Source organism: Phoca vitulina, unplaced genomic scaffold, assembly GCF_004348235.1.
Source record: "Phoca vitulina isolate PV1807 unplaced genomic scaffold, GSC_HSeal_1.0 scaffold7, whole genome shotgun sequence".
NCBI classification, from domain to species: Eukaryota; Metazoa; Chordata; class Mammalia; order Carnivora; family Phocidae; genus Phoca; species Phoca vitulina.
The window spans coordinates 2,440,080-2,446,156 of NW_022589710.1; positions in this window are offsets into that span (position 1 = coordinate 2,440,080).

The window sequence follows — 6,077 nt, forward strand, 5'->3', positions numbered from 1 at the left end:
GCCACTCCATGTTCTCTTACACTGAGGCACACCTTACCTGGGTTCTATTCTTGGTGGAGTGATCCTAATCTTTCTTCTTGAAGCACATGCGTCATTAGGGGTCCTGCCTTGATTGGGTTGTTTTAATCTTCCATTGACTTTTACTGGGACATGGAAGTCCCACGAGGTGCCCTGGGGCATCTTCTGGGTTCTGACGTAGTCTTCTGCCCCTGTCGTGTATCCTTGATGCAGTTCCCTTTGATAGACTGGATATATCATCACAGCTAGTACAGTAACTCCTCTGCCTGTTGAATCAATGGCATGAGAAGCCTAAAGTGACCAGATGACAGTTGTAACTTATAACTTAATGGGATGATTATGGAACCTTCCTCCCTTGGGAACTAAGATCTATAAGCCATTGGAACTCAGGGCTGCAAGGTTGCAATGGTGGAATATTATGTCTAATAGTAAAAAGGGATTCTTCTACCTCCATCTCTTAATTTCCAGCCTATGTATCCTGACAATGGGGGAAACAGCACCTTATATTGGTCTCTAGCTCAAACATGTACCGCATCTTGGAGAACAGCACATCAGCCTCAGTGAGTCTTCAGCAAACCATTCTTTCTGTTGGGCTAGCTGCTTCTTGGTGTTGGGCTGCATGAGATGAGGGAGTGGGAGGCAATGGAGGCCCAGGATGTTTGGGTGGTTCAAGATTGTTCAGTTTTATCTGAGACACGCAAATACCCCCCATAACAAATCTCACAGTCCCACTCTTCTGAATAATGTCATAACCTTTACATAAGAGACTTGAGTGTGCTTGTACTGGTCAAGCAGGTCGATGTTAGCTGACAGGAGCTGCAGCCATGGAGGAGATGCAGCCCCTGCTGGGGGCAGCACAGGGGCAGAGGGAGAGGGAGTTCTCCTGGGGAAAGGATTTGTGCGTAAGGAGTTACTGTGGAAGTGCTCCTTGGAGAGACACATGGAGGAGTGGAGAGGCAGGGTCAGAGAGGAGTGAAAGCCAGGCAGAGCTCCTCAGAGGGTGGCTGTAGCTGGATCCTACAGTGTAAGCTGTGCCTCCATTCTCTGATCCTGAAGCAAGGGAACTGGGTTTTTTTTTTTTTTTTTTTTTTTTACTCCCACCCATCTCTGGCAGTGGTGATGAGTAACCTCCTCCCCCGAAGTGCCCAGACATTTCCAGGTCTTTGCTAAGCAAAGCGAGCTCTAGTAGCCTGAAAACAGTTCTCCAAAAAATAACGGCAGGGGCTCCCTTGAAATGAAACCACATGGAAGCTTGTGGGAGGTGGGTGAGGTACACACAGAAACCATAAAGACATGGGTTCCAGGTGATCTGCGTGCGTTGTGACATTGTTGGCTACACCCACACTTTAGTGTTCTGCTGGGGCCTTTCATTGTCTGAAACCACCGGATGCCACAGGGTAAGAAAATATAGTTCCCCAAGAGATGGGACAGGGTAGAGAATGATGGAGGTTGATCTGAGAATGAACAGGTTAATTGACCCCACCCCAGTATATCATAAAAAATTTTTCCTGACATTAAATGTTTTTCTGTAGCCATTTTAATGATTGCATAATATACCACTATATAGACGTGCATGTTCATTTAAGCAGTCTCCTTTTTGTTAGAAATGAGCTCTTTTCCCTATTATAAATATTATTGTGGAACAACTCTGCAATGTCCTTAATTTTTCCCCTAGGACAGACAGTGTTGGTACTTTAATTGGATGAAGAGGAAGAGAGGTGTAGCATTATTCAAATACTCTAAGTAAGTGGACACAACACGTGAAACTCCTGATACGAATGTATGTGAGTCGGCAACGTTTTACACATGGTCTGGTTTCCATAGTCAGTTGTTTATAATTCAGTGTTTGGAAATCAGTATATATTTCTGTACTGAAGTGATGTCCTAATTGGTATTTAGGGTCCCAATATATCTCATGAGCTAAATGAAGTCTCATGAGATATATTGGGACCCTAAATACCAATTAGGACATCACTTCAGTATATATGAAATCTATATAAATACAAATAGAGCTAAACATCTGAGTTATAGTGTGAATAGTACACTTCTCTTCCCTTCTCTCTCTTTCTCATCTTAATCCATGTCTTTGTGAAAGGCCATTGCCAAGCCATGCAGCCGAAATAGCCCTTGCCAGTCCTTTAGACCTGAGTAGAAATTTTGGTTCATTATGAAGCAGAAAGAATTTGTAATTAAGTCTTTGTGATGGGAGATACTTTATACCCAAGAAAAGGATTTTCAGGCATCATGTACAGGAGGATTTTTTTTTTTGAGAATGTAACTTTTTATCCTGAATTTATGCCTTATTAGCCCTGCATACTTTATTTTTGCCATCAGCTGAGGTCAGTGCTTTGTATTACCAGGAACAGTAAAACGGTGGCTTCTGTTCTGAAAGCATTTGCTAGAGAAATTGACATTTAGAAGATGTGATTCAGAAGTGACATGGAAGATTTTGTAAGCATAAATGCATTTTTCTTCTTTGGTTTGTTAATATGTAATTCCTCATCTTGCTTTTAGATGCTATCTAGTTCTGTTAAAATATAACTATGTTATGGGGCGCCTGGGTGGCTCAGTCGTTAAGCGTCTGCCTTCGGTCAGGTCATGATCCCAGGGTCCTGGGATCGAGTCCCACGTCAGGCTCTCTGCTCAGCTGGGAGTCTGCTTCTCCCTCTCCCTCTCCCTCCGCCCCTCCACCCTGCTTGTGCTCTCTCTCTCTCTGTCAAATAAATAAATAAGTAAATCTTAAAAAAAACCCTCAAAAAATATAACTATGTTATAATTAGCCTACATGGATATAATTAGATAATCACTACTGGCTTAGCATCAAACCTGGCTTTAGAATTTGTAGCTTTAATTTGTTTTCAGAAAATAATGTATTGACTCATTAAAAAACTTTAAAAGTAAATTTATTTTATTTTATTTTTTAAGATTTTATGTATTTATTTATTTGAGAGAGAGAGAGAGAGAGAGCAAGAGAGCGCAGAGCAAGAGTGAGAGAGCACAAGCAGGGCCAGGGGCAGAGGGAGAAGCAGATTCCCCATGGAGCGGGGAGCCTGATGCGGGGCTTGATCTCAGGACTCTGGGATCATGACCTAGGCCGAAGGCAGACGCTTAACTGCTGAGCCACCCAGGTGCCCCTAAATTTTGTATTTTAGAAGAGATTTAGATTTACAGGAAAATTGTAAAGATAGTACAGAGTCCCTATGTACCCTACTCTTAGTTTTGCCTGTTATTGACATCTTATAGTACGGTACATTTGTCATAACACATGAATTAATATTGATACATTATTATCAACTAAAGGCCATATTTTATTCAGGTTCCCTTGGTATCCACCTGGGATCTCATCCAGGATCCCATCCAGAATATCACATTATATTTACTCATCATGTCTCAAGACTCCTTGGGGCTGTGACAGTTTCTGAGACTCTCCTTTGTTTTATTTTTTTTCTTTTTTGGTCTTTCAAGATTATAGTTTAATTTCCCCATTCACATGCAAATCAGAGCACCTCTAATGATCATTCTGTGAACACTATATAAGAATTGCTATCCTCTAGACAATATAACTCATTTTGCTTTCATTTTTAATATATAGGATAAGAAAAATGGGAAACTTCTTTTTTTAAAAAAATTTATCTCTTTTCTTTCTTCTTTTGTTGAGAACACTGAAATTCTACTCTCTTGGCAAATTTCAAATATACAATATAGTATTTCCAACTATGTCACCGTGTTATACATTAGACCTCAGACCTTATTTATCTTATAACTCAAAGTTTATATCCTTTTACCAGCCTCTAGATTTTCCTTGTTTTTGATGACGTGGACAGTTCTGAGGAGTTCTGGTCAGGTATTTTGTAGATGTCCCTCAACTGGGATTTGTCTGATGTTTTCTTTATGATTAGACTGGGGTTGGGAGTTTTGGGGAGGAGAACCACAGAGGTAAATGTGCTATTCTCATCATATTGTATCAAGAGAGCATGAGTTGTTACTGGTGATGTAAACCTTGAACTCTTCACTGAGGTCATGTTTGTCAGATTTTTCCATTCTAATCTGTCCCTTGTCCCCTCCGTCTTCTGCTTTTTGGAAGGAAGTCATTAGGCCCACACATTAGAAGTGGGAAGTTATGCCCTACTCTCTAGAAGGCAGAGTATCTACATAAATCATTTGGGCTTTAACTGGTTTTCATTTTAAATGTGTGTATGTATGTGTGTATTTAAAAATTATATGTTTGGCTCTTTAAATATAGGTTCAAAAATGAAGAAAAGAATAATTCCCCACAACCATTTTTTAAAAGTTAAATTGAAACTTTTTGTCATAGCACCAAACCTTAGGTCACATTGAAAGACACATCTTGGACGCCTGGGTGGCTCAGTTGGTTAAGCGACTGCCTTCGGCTCAGGTCATGATCCCAGGATCCTGGGATTGAGTCCCACATCGGGCTCCCTGCTCAGCAGGGAGTCTGCTTCTCCCTCTGACCTTCCCCCCTCTCATGCTCTCTCTCTCTCTCTCATTTTCTCTCTTAAATAAATAAATAAAAATCTTAACAAAAAAGAAAGACACATCTTAATATCTGAAAGACATTGATTTGAAAAGAGAAAGTTGTCCACAGTAAATTTATATATACTGTGAAGGCCGATCAATTTTTTCTATGTTAATCTGGTGGATATTCAATAATCCAAGCTGGTACAGCCACTCTGGAAAACAGTATGGAGGTTCCTCAAGAAGTTAAAAATAGAGCTACCCTATGACCCAGCAATTGCACTACTAGGGATTTACCCCAAAGATACAAATGCAGTGACCTGAAGGAGCATCTGCACCCCAGTGTTCATGGCAGCAATGTCCACAATAGGCCAAACTGTGGAAAGAGCCAAGATGTCCATCGACAGATGAATGGATAAAGAAGATGTGGTGTATATGTGTGTATATATATGTATATATACACACACACACACACACACACAATGGAATATTACTCAGCCAATGGTAAGGATGAAATCTTACCATTTACGTCAACGTGGATGGAACTGGAGGGTATTATGCTGAATGAAATAAGTCAATCAGAGAAAGACAATTATATGGGTTCACTCAGATGTGGAATATAAAAAACAGGGCAGAGAACCTTTGGGGAAAGGAGGGAAAACCGAATGGGAAGTTACCAGAAAGGGAGAAAAACCATGAGAGACTCTTAACTATAGGAAACAAACTTGAGAGTTGCTGGAGGGGAGGTGAGTTGGGGGGGTGGGGTAATTGGGTGATGGACATTAAGGAGGGCACATGATGTGATGAACACTGGGTGTTATATGCAACTGGTAAATTATTGAACACTACATCTGAAACTAATGATGTACTATAAGTTGGCTAACTGAATTTAAATAAAAAAAATAATCCAATGGATTATTTAGTATCATAAGCAATTTCCAATTAGGTTACGTGAGGAGAAAATCTTCACACAGAAAAGACTCTTCTCCTTTTCTCTGGCAGAGTTGTGTGTTGTATATCTTCATTACTTCCACTGGGAAGAGATTAACTTTTCACTGTTGATATATTCTAAGTTTTATATGGAACAGAACTCTCAGGTAGAAAAGTGATTTTACTCTTTGATTTGCAGAGCTTTCGATATCCATCATAATTCCTGTCATATCCTGTGGATATTACTTTGACCATTGCAGCCAGAAATCCTGATGTAATCAGTTCAGTCTTCAGGGAGTTCTTTGAATCAAAACCATTAAGAGACTCTAAATGAGCCCTGCTAGCGGCTCTTGCTGGGTTGTGCTCACAGGTGAGTTTCCATCAGTAATTAGATCTTTCATTCTTGGCATTTGAGCAAGCAGTGCTTTTCATATAGGACGCTGCAAGGTTTGGAGCTTATTTGTGAAATAAAGGGAAGCAGAAAATTCAGACCTTACTATAGCAATAAAGACTACTGAATACTCAGGTTCTTTATTTGCTAGAGATGTCATTTAATTTTACATGTATAGATTTATTTTATTTATTTTTTAAAAAAGACACATTTATTTAGCATCATGATCAGACTATTACATTTAGCAATCAACAGCATGAGT